The 16,059-nt window shown below is 34.9% G+C and overlaps 1 long non-coding RNA gene across 1 annotated transcript in view; it reads left to right on the top strand.

Annotated features, from left to right (window-relative positions):
• LOC138709590 (uncharacterized) overlaps positions 1 to 11,668 on the top strand; it is a 514,896-nt gene extending 503,228 nt beyond the window's left edge. The window contains exon 3 of the long non-coding RNA XR_011334957.1: positions 11,629 to 11,668. This is a non-coding gene — a long non-coding RNA (uncharacterized lncRNA). The remainder of the gene's footprint in view (positions 1 to 11,628) is intronic.
• Positions 11,669 to 16,059: the final 4,391 nt, after the last annotated feature.

Raw genomic sequence — 16,059 nt, 5'->3', positions numbered from 1 at the left:
TTTTTACTATTTTAATTGTTGAAAATATGTTAAATATTTTTAATGTGTATCTAATTTCTTTACTTTTCACTTGATCCAAGAGGATAAGACCAGTAAACTCTTCTTAAAAATTTTACTTCACATGTTTCAATCTTACTTCTACCAGATCTACAGAGTGAATCAAAAGCCTGGAACTATATACTCGTAAATATCTTCTATATGCTTGATTTTCGATTAGTATAGGTCTTACCAGTATTTGTAAGACCAAATGCTTTACCAGTGACAATTTAAATTTTTCACAAACGTAAGTTGTAGCGAACATGGATTCAACAGAGCAAGCGAAAGAACGAAGCTTCGGATATTTATTTTTTAGCAAAGATTTGAAAGTTCAACATTTGTCAAGTCCTTACATCTAGCTTTCATTTAACATCACATAGTAAATCAGTGAGTTAAAATTGAAGAGCTAACCGCATTATTCGTACATCTGCTGAAAAAGGGTCGAAGTACAGAGATGATGATGATAATGATGATGATAACACTTAACCTTTTAATGTTTCATGAGTGACATGTAGTATAATGCCGTTTTATGTTATACAATTGTTTCCTCGTAATACTTGTGAACAAATCATACATTTAATATTCTCATCATATTGACAGAAAAAAATTGCGTCCTCCCATCCTACTTGGAACTTCCGTACATGGTTTCGAGAGAGACATATGCCACTCGCAGGTCAGAGACAAATACAAATGGAACGGAGTTTGACTCCAGTGAGTGAGAGGGTGGGGGTTGGCGGAGGTTAGAAGCAAGCGAAATGCACAGCTAACACTGCGAGCCACAATGTCTCGCGAGTCACGTTCTCGCCACGGCTGCTCTATCGTAATGAATTTGGTTCAGTTTATTTGTTAAATGTTAATTGCACAGATTTATTTGACATTTGGGTCGCAATCATAGTGCTGTATAGGTTACTAATTAAAGCTATTTCGTCCAGACTGTTCATAATTTTCGGTTGAATTTCCTATGTTTGATCAACGCCGGCACTGAGCTTGCCAACTATACATGTAAACCTCGTCATGTTATAACAAACCCAATTCATTACTTCCTCTATTAAAAACAACGACGTGATGGGGACGCAACTGTAGCTTTGGAATGAAGTTTCAATCAATACTGGTTGAAAAAGCTTTCATTTGTTCGTTGAAATGTAGCACTATTGTTGTTTATTAACTGCAGTACTCCATTACTTCACAGAGCCACGCCGTGTTTCTCACTTTAACGTCGGTGTAAATTATTCGCTTAAAAGTTTAAAGTGTTTAATGCATGAATGTACATCAAAGAAATAATAGGTACTTCATTTTATTACGAAGTGATCGTGTGCTAACAATTACGTTTAAAGTTTATTAAACGTTTTGAATTCTGAAGGTTGACAAGTAATTAAAATATTTTTAAAGCTGTTACTTCCTTAAAATTCAATGCTGCTTATTGAGAAGTAAACAATTATTAAAAAAATAATTGGCTATGAGAAAAATTACAATCTTTTCTTCAAAGCAATCCTTCTTTATTCTTATTAGACACTAAACCCGCCATTATCATCTTCATCATCATTGTAGGCCAGTGATGTCAAAGCAAGCGCATTTTTCTGACCTTGACGTCGTGCTCGGGCATTAAGCGCTAAGTATGCTAGGAGGAATAAGCAGCCTGGTTGGATTAAGAAAACAGTGGTGTACAAAGTTCAAACGGAACGTGAAATTTTATATCGTTATTTTTATATGGCTTCTTTCTGTTTGTTATTTTCTATATTGCCTGTAAAACAAAAGTACTAACACCTATTTCTTAGCCTAATATTGCAGTTGTGTTTTAAACGTTAATAACATAATAAAAAGTAAAGAAGGAATATTCACACAAATTCCATAATAACTACAACTATACTGTACTAAGTGAATTGAACACATCATTCATAAAGAAGTGTTATCCCAAAGAAAGACACTGAATATGACATGATAAGTTGAAATTGATATTGATGGTATCTTTAGCCTTATAAAAGTAATCAAAACAATATTATAGTACGAAGCAAAGTTGCCTAGGTATATGTTTTAACTGTAACTAATATTACATAATAAAACTCTTATCGCATTATGCTTTTATGTGATATTGGTGCGCAACTTTCTGTTATCAGAATATTAAATTATCTCGAAATCTGCTGAAGCTATAAAGTTGACGTTTTACCAGCATATAGGCACATATCTTTTATTTGTGATGTAACAGTATTTGCTTTGTTAATTCATTTCCTTACAACAATTTTCCATGCGAATATTTTCAAACATTTTAATACACTATCTTCAGTAATACGTATTTACTATATATTAGATTTACGAAAACATTGTTTTAGTACCTGTAAGGCTACTAAACAAACATATCTGAAAATTTCACTTTTCTGTAAAAAAAGTTGAGCAAATATTCTTTTTGAAAAAATAAACATGTGAAATATTAACGTAAAAATTAAAACTTACATTCTTATAATGCACTTATACTTCTCAGACAAATTTAAAAATTAACATGGATATAGTTTTGATAAGTTCTCTTCCCTTTATCCATTGAATCAGTACTGGCCATCCCTGTATATAGCTCGACCAAGCGGCATATACTACCTCTTTCGTCTGTCTCTTTCCTTTCCGCTGTAAAGCGCTCAGGCTCTCCTGGGCTCTAAAGCGCGCGCTTGCTCCTATGGGTATCAATTGACATCACTGTTGTAGGCCATTAAATCTTGTTCCGCCTCAGAAAAATTTATCCTCCCATCATAATGTCCTTGTAGACCATTGATGTCAAGAAATCAGCACGGCAACTTATGATTTTGAATATATTCATTATACCGCGTGCTTTGTGCTAAAAGACGGCATACAACTGTACGACTACTGAATCCTGAGGCAAGAATATATATAATTATATCGAAAAAGGTAAACTTGTATATAAAGCGATTGTACAACAAAAAAACACTATATCACTGCAATACAATAAATAATATTGTGACAATATATAGAGACGGAGTAACGGTTAGCGCGTCTGACCGCGAAACTAGGTGGCCCGGGTTCGGATCCCGATCGGGGCAAGTTATTTGGTTGAGGTTCTTCCGGGGTTTTCCCTCAACCTAATACGAGCAAATGGTGGATAAATTTCGGTGCTGGACCTCGGACTCATTTCACCGGCATTATCACCTTCATTTCATTCAGACGCTAAATAACCTAGATGTTGGTACAGCGTCGTATAATAACCAAATAAAAAAGGAGTCCATAATTGTACTAATTTTTAAGAAGGGGGACAAGACTAGCTGTAGTAACTTTCGAGGAATATCACTTTTGTTGACGTCGTACAAAATTTTGTCCAATATTCTTTTGAGAAGATTAACTCCATATGTAGATAAAATTATTGGGGATTATCAGTGCGGTTTTAGCCGTAATAGATCGATTATTGATCAGATTTTTTTGTGTTCGACAGATATTGGAGAAAAAATGGGAGTAGGCTATAAGGGTATAGTGCATCAGTTATTCATAGATTTCAAAAAGGCATATTACTCGGTTAAGTGAGAAGTTTTATATAATACTCTTATTGAATTTGGTATTCCCAAGAAACTAGTTCGATTAATTAAAATGTGTCTCTCCGTATAGGCCAGTTTCTGTCTGATGCTAAGTTAATGTTTGGGATTCCTCTGTGTTTATACTTCTGTACATGACTGTACATCCGAGTGGTTTTCGCACTAGTAGAAGTATTCCAATATGTTTCAAGTTTCCGTTTTCTAATGATATTGTTTTTATACCTTATCGTTATTAATCCAATTCTGTGAACTGTTGTAAAAAATATAAATAGTAACGAAGTATATAGTAACATTACACTAACCACTGATCTCACAGCGCAAATATGGAAGGATTTTAATGTATAAAACATAATAAAAGATATCTATTAAAGTAATTAGCTTGGTTTTCATTGTTAAAAATTAGTGTAGCATGGTATAATGTATAAACAATAGCACTATACGACAGGGGCCAAGAACCAATCTGTTGATCAAAAATCGTTATTCCATTTGTCTTAGAATGCCAATTATTATTCCTAAAACACTATTAGGCCTAAACGCTCATTCACAATGAAAATTAAACATAACGTAAGCGTTAACTTAACGTTACACTAAAATCAAGAAGTCATACCATCATTCACGATGGGAACATAAACATAACAGCAAACATACTTGGTAACCATGGAAACATAACAACGACGCCATTTCCTCATATTCTGTCGCATACTTCAGCGCTCCACGATTGTGTTCTGTTTGCAAATCACGTAAGCATAAGCATGAAAGTTTGGAGTTTGCAAACTTTCATGTTAACGTCTTACGGCAATGTTTATGTGAATCATTGTGAATGATCCCATTTGGTAGCCTGGGTGTTTATGTTACGGTTATGTTTAATTTTCATTTTGCATGGGCCTTTAGAGTGAGATACAGTATTTATGTCGCGTTGATTGTTATTCAAGTGTTGAAACTGACGGCATGAAGACTTCATTTTGTGAAACGAACATGTCAGCAGTTCTGACAACAGTGGCCGTCAGCTACATTCAACGAACCTCACTTTGTGACTTGATGGAGCGCAATTCCTCACTGCCGTGTCCACAACTTTGTGCGACATCGACTAATTACTTAATAATGAACAGCGCATCGCCACCTTCTTGCTCCCTGTCTAGCCTGTGACGTGTTTCTTCAATTTTCTTTGAAATTACTCTCAACTTCTGACTAACTTCCAATTTTAGTTTCAAACTTTGTTCACATCTTAGAGCAATCTTAGGATGAATAATAACTACAAGAAGATATAATTCATTTCTAATTATGTTAAAAGTAGCATGATCTCATCATTTCCTCCATATCAAAATCATTTAAAGTAGGAACAACTAGAAATCAGCCTTCTACATATTTTTCAAGAATCTAGCCGGTTAAAAAATTGTATTTATTTATATACAGTAATCTCACTACAGGTTTTGATTCATCTAGAGAAAATCAAAACTCGAGTGGAATTTAATGACTATTACACGTTTAGAAGAAACTATATAAAGCATGCCTGCACAAACAGCGCTCAACGAGCGCGCGCGCTCCTTGGGAGCGGGAGAGCCGTGTTTTCCGCTCGCCGAAACGGAGAGGAAGATAAGTCAGAATGACATAGACTTGCTATAGGTAGAGGAGAGGGAAACGACCACTCAATTATCTAGTGGAATGCAGAGTGTAGGCCTATTCTCAGTAACTGTTTCACGTTGCTTACCTACTGCTACAGTACAGTATGGAGGAATCTAAAATACGGAACATAACATTTAACATTTAATGATTTACAGCTCGAACTTATTGATCTTCAATGTGACCTAAGGGCTAAAGATCGTTTGAATAATACTACTAGCCTGGTTGAGTTTTACAAGACTAAACATTAGCAATAATATCCTCGACTACACAGGCTGGCTGTGAAAATGATTGCTATGTTTGGCTCAACATTTATATTTGTGAGCAACTGTTTTCTATAATCAACTTTAATAAAGGCAGACATCGAACTTCTGTAACTGATGTTTCATTACGATCAGTAGGCTACTGTTCCTTTCAGCTGCAAACAGCATAAAACCTCGTTTTGATGTACTGATAAATAAAAATATAACAACTGATATTGTACATTTAAGTAGCTATAGAATTTCTATTACTTCTGTAAAATAAATATTTCTTTATTAATTAATAATATTCCAAGATAGTTTTGCAAACACTGAACGGGAATTCATTTCACAAACACTCGTAATAGTACTTTCTTTTGTGTATATTTTGTACGAGATCTACCCCTTCTTCCAGTCCACTCTTATGCAGAGCGCAGCTAATATCTGCATTCCGCTCACGAGCTGTGAGCCGGCTCGGAGACCGCAAACCTTGTGCAGGCCTGATATAAAGATTAGAATAAATAAATGTATCTGCAGGAAAGGCAGAAGTACACCAGATTCCATATTTATTTTTCAATAAATTACTGAGTAAAGAAGAGAATTTAATCTTCCATTGCATCTACTATTCATTGATTTTGAAACAGCATACGACAGCTTAAATCAAGACAAACTTTGGAACATATTAAAGAAAGAACACATAGATCAGCACTTAATGAAAGCAATACAAAGCATATATCAGAATTCAAAAGTTCAAATAAAATTAACACATTATCAAATATCGGAACCCGTATACTGCAATAAAGGTGTCCGACAAGGTTGTAGTTTACCTCCTTTTTTATTCAACATATGAGGCGTTCAGAAGTCAACATGATTAACTTCTTTTCCAAAGATTTTGAGATAATCAAGGTTAAAGTTAAATACATACTATTAATTCTGTGATATAGTCAAGAAGAATACTATTCTGTGGGCTTTTTACTGAACTATGGAGTTCATCACTTTGACCACTGAAAATATGGTCAATTTAGTTAAATACTAACTTAGAAACTCTGAAATAACCAAAAGTGGAGTTAATCATGTTGACTTCTGAACGCCTCATATACGAGTATATCAATAGACTAATTTAAGAATGTAATAAAATTGTCAATAATGCTATACAACTAACAAGGAACAAATCAGTTCAAAGAAACTATGTCGATGATCAGGTAATTCTACCAAATTCTGAAGACGGACTGCAGATTGCAGAGCATCAATTATATAAAATAGCAAGCGAGTATGACATGAAAATTTCGACCTCAAAGACAAAGGCAACGTGTGGAGAAAACATCCAACGCGAAAAAATTAAAATAAATGGAAGAGGAATATAACATTTTTCTGAATTTAAATACTTAAAAAATTTATTTTCAGAACATAAAACTGATCTAGACTTCAAATTACAAAAATATAATAAAATGAACGGAATTATTAGAAGACATTTTGGCAAAGAGATGAGAGTGGATACAAAGTTAAACGTCAAAAGCAACAATCAGTTATGGAAGCGAAATTTCGAAATTAAATAAACGAAATTCACAGAAACTTGAAGCAGCTCAGATGCGTTTTTTAAGATCGTTATTGGGTACTTACAATGAAGTTGGACCATAAAAGAAACATAGATAACCGAAAAAGATCGCAGGTTCCCTGTATAACCGAAGAAATTCAACAATATCAGCAACAGTTGAAGAACCATGTACAAAGAATGGAAAGAGAGAGACTTCCAAGACTAGCCTCAGTATACAGATCAAGAGGACACAGAGATCAGGACCAAGGCATCGATGGAGGGATCAAGACCATCTTTCTTAAATTATCGTTACAGATCACATGGTCTAATACGAAGAAGTTCATGATGATGATGATGGTGATGAGAGGAAGAAATAAAGTACTCTAATACAATAAAATAAATAAATCTAATCTAATCTAATCTAAAATATAAATTGACTTACTAAAATACTAAACTCTCTTAGAAATGTATTATTCTACCATTTCATCATTACAAATATTCCACTAGATGGCAGTGATGTGTTATGATTAGCTGTTCTTTTGTTACCAGTTCATTCAACTCTATGGACAATTACTAGTCAAGAAGGCTTTATTGATTCAGTTTCATTTTTTATTAAAACAGTTGCATTCCACTTCAATTAATAGGCCTATATACTTTTTAAACAATCTCTGATAGGTGACTATCTATAACCTCATACAACAGAAGCTGCAACATAACCTAAATAATATAAACAAAATAAGTTATAGGAAGTTTTAATTAAGAGTGATGAAATAAACATAAATCATTTTAAAAGGTACAATTATTGAAAGTACAATGTTGGCAAACAAAGAAACAAATGCTAAGGAGGTAATAAAAATGGTAGAATAAGTAGCCATAATTGGTCGAAACACGTCATTTCGTACCATTTTATTGGTGAAAAGTAGTATTACGTAGTAAAAGTGTAATGGTCATATAAATACACATTTTTTTATCTCCTTGCATTAGGGTTATGATTAAACGACTTGTGAAGATGATTTTTGGTTTTCCGACCGTACGTTAGAGTTTATTTCTACTACATTTTATAGCTACTTACAGGTTCCAGAATTTTGTAGCCCACGATATTGAATGCTCTCCCACTTTGTTTTATTGCTTATGCTTGACTAACGCAAACAATGACAAAATAAAATAATCGTGTCGAAAGTTATCTCTGTAAAGTTCGATCGTTCTGACATAGCTGCAATCAGGAACAATTGAATGCACTCGTGTAAAACAGTCAATACCAGCTCACGGCGGAGTTGATCAAGGGCTGGGCTTCCTCTCACATCGGAGGAAGGGAGGAGTTCAATGAGCAAAGGAGGGAAGTTGGTGATTCCATTCGCTGAAACGTTCAGTGGCGTTTTATATCTTGCAATCCAACTTAGTGAGGTTAACACCACAGAGCGTAATCCGTCTATTGCCTTCAAGTTTCAATTCTTAATAAGAGAATAATTTTCCTTTTTAAAATATAGTATAATATAGGACATGTTTAATATACAGGATGAGCCGCAAGTATGTCATTCATTTCAAGGGATTATTCTTTGAGGGATTTCAAACAAAAAATATTAATACAATATTGCTCGTTTTTACTTCCTTTTTGAGAGAAAAAATTGTTGTATATGAAACATTTCATGACTTGGAGGAGAAGTGGGTACAGTGAGACAGGGAGAACAGTAAGACATTTTTTATTAGATGGTAAGTTAAATTTTGATGTTGAAATGTTTGTAACAGTGGAGTTGTATTTTTCTTGAGTAAAGTAACAGTATTTTCATACTCGATTTTATTCTAGTTATAAAGGTGAGTGATGAAAAAATAATTCGTAATTTTTAACTCTAGAAGTAAAATTTTGGCTTGTGTTTAATAAAGATTATTTGAATATACAAATTAAATAGAAACATGAATGTTTTGTTAACTAATACTATGGTATTTGGCGTTATGTTTTGCAAAGTTTCGTCTTTCTTGTTTTGATTTTGAAGTGATGGCACCATTTTTAAACCAACAATGCGTAAAGGGAACAGTGAGACATGCCATTCAAGGGTACACTGAGACGTCTCACTGTTCCCATTTACCAATGATTTGCAAAAACAAACTGTAATTATATTACATTTACCGGTAACTAACATTAAAAATGAACATACTAGTAACCAATTTAGGAACTATAGCTTAGCTTTTTAGCAAAAGTTTGAAAAGTCATGGAAAATTCACTTTTCCAAATGTTCCAGATGTTTCAATGGTTTCGAAGCCAGACATCAAAACGATTCTAAGTAAGTCTACAGAACATGGCAAGATAAAGAGACAGCAAGCTTTCTTTTCTTTGGAAATAAATGTAAATCATTTCAATGTCCATTAAAAGATACTGGTGTCTCACTGTACCCTCCTGAATGGGAACAGTGAGACATTTGCATTTTTTTTACAAACACGCATCGTATATTATGTCCTTTATCTATTAACATTTATGTTTATGTATTATTGTACTCCATGTTTTAATGTATATTTCTATTGCTCTTGATTTTAAAAATACTTGAAATTTCACTTGCATACATATGTCTTAATATTTTATGTCTCACAGTACCCACTACTCCCCTACTTTGGAAAAGCGATTGATTGAATTCTCAATATACTTAATCAATTTAAGAAAGCAGTGTATTATGATAAATTATTGAAATAATTTTAGTTTTGTCCTTTAAATGTGTAGAAATTTGATCATACTTAGCAAAAATATATTGTGAATAACACGCGCTCTTCCACACTGTACTTGATGGTTCAAAAGTGCATCTCGACTTCAGATAGATTGGTCTGCGATAAGAACAGCTGTTCTTCCAAGTGCCAGGTATCGAGCGGTGAATAGTAGGTACAATGTCAGTCCTCGATGGAATCTTGGATGGACAGAGATTCCAGGAGAGTTGGAGGTGTAGAGATTGGGAACCTGTACCTTGATGAGAGATGGGAACATAAACATAACCGCAAAGATACTTTGTAACCATGGAAACATAACAACGACGCCATTTCCTTATATTCTGTCTTATTACCAAATACCTTACTATAATAATACTGGACAGCTAGCAGTTCTGGTGCTGCTACCTAGGCGACCGATGTGGCGAAACCCGCGAAACAAGCTGTAATCAACTGCAATGTAACTTATATTGTTGCTGGATTAGTGCTGTGTTAAAATGTCAGGGTGTATATGTGCTGTTTATAATTGTTACAATTACAGTATTACAAATTGCTCCAAATCGTACTTTCGATTTCCGAGGGATCATAAAATGTGAGTCAACAACATTCTTTACTTACTTACTTACTTACAAATGGCTTTTACGGAACCCGAAGGTTCATTGCCGCCCTCACATAAGCCCGCCAGCGGTCCCTATCCTGTGCAAGATTAATCCAGTCTCTATCATCATACCCCACCTCCCTCAAATCCATTTTAATATTATCCTCCCATCTACGTCTCGGCATCCCTAAAGGTCTTTTTCTTTCCGGTCTCCCAACTAACACTCTATATGCATTTCTGGATTCGCCCATACGTGCTACATGCCCTGCCCATCTCAAACGTCTGGATTTTAAGTTCCTAATTATGTCAGGTGAAGAATATTTTTTTTCGTACAATATTCTGGTCACGAGACATAATCATATACTTTGTCTTTTCGGGATTTACTTCCAAACCGACCGCTTTACTTGCTTCAAGTAAAATTTCCGTGTTTTCCCTAATCGTTTGTGTATTTTCTCCTAACATATTCACTTCATCCGCATAGACAAGAAGCTGATGTAACCCGTTCAATTCCAAACCCTGCCTGTTATCCTGAACTTTCCTAATGGCATATTCTAAAGCGAAGTTAAAAAGTAAAGGTGATAGTGCATCTCCCTGCTTTAGCCCACAGTGAATTGGAAAAGCATCAGATAGAAACTGACCTATACGGACTCTGCTGTATGTTTCACTCAGACACATTTTAATTAATCGAACTAGTTTCTTGGGAATACCAAATTCAATAAGATTATCATATAATACTTCTCTCTTAACCGAGTCCAACAACATTCTTTCCTTCGTCTCTGTGTTGATAGAAAAATACAAATTAGCTTTTTATTTACGCCTAATGAATGAATAGAAGTTAAAATGTATTTGAAATTTTAAGGTTTTATCAAATTAAGTTTTATTGTTGTCCACATGCCTTTACTAATTATTACAAGCATCAGATTACTATCAATTTAATTTTTGCAGTTGTCAGCAATGCGTATATAAAGCATTATTGTAAATTCATTCCTTATGTCAGAACTATTTTGTCTCACTAACGCAAAGAAAATTATGTAACAATTACGGAAAGTAATATGAAGTATGCAATATTCTCATAATATGCAGCTTTGATATAAGATAATAATTTTACATTAAATACTATTCAACATTTCTTAAGTGTTTCATATATTATTCCACATTAGTAACTCACGTTTTAAACAATAGTCCGAATCTCGCTATGTTACCATAGTATATTATTTACCTTATTTTTCAATGACATATTCGCAGTTTTCTCTTACATTCATTTTTTGTTAGAATGTTTGTAATACTTCCTTGATATCACTTATTCCTTTTTGTGTCTGTATTATCTTAAAGTTATTTATCAAAGGCATTTATTCGAAGTCTTTACTTAAGATTCTTTCCTTACAGACGGACACATGGTGGGACTCTTTGTGACGAGAGATCCGATTATCTCCTAAGATTGCTTGAAACAGGTAAGTCAGAAAAGTAATACCTGATTATTTAAGCGCTGTGCGATAATTGGCGAATATGGAATGTGATTTGAATATGACAATGCATAGCAGATTGAATCCATTGAATATGGTTTCCTGTTCAAAAATTTTTGTGTGCCTATTTCAGATCATATGTTTTCGGAAATATGATAATCACACTTTATCTTAATTAAAATATAGAATGGTTTAATATAATTAGTTTCTAAAGTATATTTCTTCAACGGCGAGTACTTAATACTGTCGTTATTTATCCAAGAATCTTCCTCGTGGAGTAACATGTTGAAGCAGCACTCAGCCATGTGAGACGTTCTCGGAGCAAAATGCGGCGATAGATTCTTATTGCATTACAGATTTTGTGTTGGGGTGGTGGTGATTGTTAGAAAATTGTATAATGCTAGCAAGGAAATGGAAATCGTGTCCGAAACATCCTGTTTTTCATTACAAATTTCATTTTGACTTTCAACAATTATCAACTCGGATCTCTTGCGTGAAAAGCCACTCGCTAATGGCACACCACAGTAAAAAAGATTTTCGGTTTTTTGGGGAATTTAATTCTCTTCTGTGCAATATCACAGTATGAATTTGTATTCTCAGTGGTGAGCATTCCATTGCTGATCAATTCTTCTTTGACTCAAGCGTCTCTCTGTAGAAGTGATATGCCAAACTGCCCACCTCTTTGTTGCTGTAGGGTGCGCTTATTTCGCCATAGCACAGTCAACTGATGCCCATAGGCGCAAGCGCGCGCTTTAGAGCCCAGGAGAGCCTGAGCGCTTTACAGTGGAAAGGAAAGACAGACGAAAGAGGTAGTATATGCCGCTTACTCGAGCTATATATAGGGACGGCCAGCACTGATTCAATGGCTAAAAGGAAGAGAACTTATTAAAACTGTATCCATGGTAATTTTTAGATTTGTTTGAGAAGTATAAGTGCATTATAAGAATGTAAAAGTTTGTTTTTTTTTTTATTCAAAAAGAATATTTTCTCAACTTTGTTTTATAGAAAAGTGAAATTTTCAGATATAGCCCTATTTATTTAGTAGCCTTACAGATACTGAAACAATGTTTTCGTAAATCTGATATACTGTAAATACGTATTACTGAAGATAGTGTATTGAAAATTTTGAAAATATTCGCATGGAAAATGTTTGTAAGCAAATGAATTAACAAAGCAACTACTTTTACATCATAAGCAAAAGATACGTGCCCGTGTGTTGTAAAAATGTCAGCTCTATAGCTTCAGCAGGTTTTGAGAAAATAATTTAATATCCTGATGATAGGAAGTTGCTCACCAATATCACCATAAAAGCATGATGCGATAAGAGTTTTGTTATGGAATATTAGTTATACTTAAAACACATACAGTACCTAGGTAACTTTGCTTTGTACTGTAATATTGTTTTGATTAGTTTATTGATTATTTTTGTAAGGCTAAAGATATCAATATCAATTCCAACTTATCATATCATACTCAATCTCTTTTTTTTGGGGGGGGGATATCACTTTCTTTATGAATGATGTGTTTCATCCATTTAGTACAGTATAGTTGTACTACTATGAAATTTATGTGAATATTCCTTCTTAACTCTTTATTAAGTTATTAACGTTTAAAACACAACTGCAATATTAAGAAATTGGTGTTAGTACTTTTGGTTTACAAACAATATAGATAATATCAAACAGAAAGAAGCCATATAAAAATAACGACATAAAATTTCACGTTCCGTTTGAAGTTTGTGAACCACTGTTTTCTTCATCCAACAGGCTGCTTATTCCTTCTTCCATACCTAGCGCTTGATGCCCGCTCACGACGTCAAGGTCAGAAAAATGCGCTTTCTTTGACATCACTGCGGCATAGCATATGGATCTACGATGTACCATTGTTTTTAGTAGGTTATTTTACGACGCTGTATCAACATCGCAGGTTATTTAGCGTCTGAATGAGATGATAATGCCCAGCATTTGCTCATATTGGGTTGAGGGGAAAACCCGGGAAAAACCTCTACTAGGGAACTTGCCCCGACCGAGAATCGAACCTGGGCCACCTGGTTTCACGGCCAGACGCGCTAGCCGTTACTCCACAGGTGTAGACTGTACCGTTGTTTTTGTTAATATTATTTCTCGGATTTCTCCACAGTTCCTTGGTTCTCTGTCATACCCAAAGGGGGCATGTTCGCCAGGAAAATGTAATTAATACTAAATGTCACAAAATAGATTATTATTATTATTATTATTATTATTATTACTATTATTATTATTATTATTATTAATTACTTACTTACTTACTTACTGGCTTTTAAGGAACCCGGAGGATCATTGCCGCCCTCACATAAGCCCGTCATTGGTCCCTATCCTGAGCAAGATTAATCCAGTCTCTACCATCATATCCCACCTCCCTCAAATCCCTTTAAATATTATCTTCCCATCTACGTCTCGGCCTCCCCAAAGGTCTTTTTCCCTCCGGCCTCCCAACTAACACTCTATATGCATTTCTGGATTCGCCCATACGTGCTACATGCCCTGCCCATCTCAAACGTCTGGATTTAATGTTTCTAATTATGTCAGATGGTAGAGACTGGATTAATCTTGCTCAGGATAGGGACCAATGCGGGCTTATGTGAGGGCGGCAATGAACCTCCGGGTTCCTTAAAAGCCAGTAAGTAAGTAATTATGTCAGGTGAAGAATACAATGCGTGCAGCTCTGCGTTGTGTAACTTTCTCCATTCTCCTGTAACCTCATCCCTCTCAGCCACAAATATTTTCCTAAGCACCTTATTCTCAAACACCCTTAATCTCTGTTCCTCTCTCAAAGTGAGAGTCCAAGTTTCACAGCCATACAGAACAACCGGTAATATAACTGTTTTATAAATTCTAACTTTCAGATTTTTTGAAATCAGACTAGATGACAAAAGCTTCTCAACCGAATAATAACAGGCACTTCCCATATTTATTCTGCGTTTAATTTCCTCCCGAGTGTCATTTATATTGCTGCTCCAAGATATTTGAATTTTTCCGCCTCTTCGAAGGATAAATCTCCAATTTTTATATTTCCATTTCGTGCAATATTCTGGTCACGAGACATAATCATATACTTAGTCTTTTCGGGATTTACTTCCAACCCTATCGCTTTACTTGCTTCAAGTAGAATTTCCGCATTTCCCCTAAGCGTTTGTACATTTTCTCCTAACATATTCACGTCATCCGCATAGACAAGAAGCTGATGTAATCCGTTCAATTCCAAACCCTCTGTGTTATCCTGAACTTTCCTAATGGCATATTCTAGAGCGAAGTTGAAAAGTAAAGGTGATAGTGCATCTCCTTACTTTAGCCCACAGTGAATTGGAAAACCATCAGATAGAAATTGGCCTATACGGACTCTGCTGTAAGTTCATTAAGACACATTTTAAGATTATTATTATTATTATTATTATTATTATTATTATTATTATTATTATTGTTGTTGTTGTTGTTGTAAGTTATTGAGTCACTAAGTGCTCTGTATAGAAATGATTTCGAATTTTAATGCCAAAACGTACCAAATCCAAAATTAAATTCTCAATAACTTTGGAATAAAATGTGTAAAAGCTTAAAACTTTAAAGACGTGCAGATGAACCCTAAATCAAATACTGATACAGCATATTGCAATAATTATAGTAGCTTCAGTAAGTTTTTTTGCTCTCTTGTAAAATTTGTCCTGTTGGATTTGGTACCTTTTGGAAACAAGCTCCACATATGAAACCATATCACATCGTGGATTTCAATTATTGGAAAGCGAACTCATTGAAGAAAGAAGTGAAGAGTCGCCTGTTAAACTGTTCTTCGACGGTCACGTCGAGCGATAGCACCGCTACACAATGGTGCGAGTGGTGGCAGAGCATCGAATTGTGGCCCTTCAAATTGTTGAAGCCGTTCCACCGATGCGGGCTGGTTTAATTGCAACGTCAAGAGGGCTGGGGGGCGTGGTCCACAGTGATGGGAATACTAAATGCCTCCCTGTTACTGTGAGCCAGGGCAACAAGAGGTTTCGGCGCTTGTCGCTGAGGGGGGTAGGGATCTATTTGCTCCCAAGAGCTACTCATAGCAACAGACTGATCCAGAATATACGCACATGGCTTGTTTGCAGCACACAAATTCAATGGCTAATTGTTTTCGAAAATTATTTCAGTAAATTATTCTTATTATGTGGATATGAAAGGCAATACAAAAAGAAAGTACCGGTACCAATTATATCCTAACATAGACTGACCAGATTTTTTTATGGTCCAGCATGGGACATCGGCAATATCAAGAAAAACCCCAAACGCTTACCTAGTCACTCTTCGTTGAAATATTATAGAAAAATTATTAACAG

Source organism: Periplaneta americana, chromosome 11 (genome assembly GCF_040183065.1).
Source record: "Periplaneta americana isolate PAMFEO1 chromosome 11, P.americana_PAMFEO1_priV1, whole genome shotgun sequence".
Lineage (NCBI taxonomy): Eukaryota > Metazoa > Arthropoda > Insecta > Blattodea > Blattidae > Periplaneta > Periplaneta americana.
This window is presented reverse-complemented; position numbering and strand designations above follow the sequence as displayed.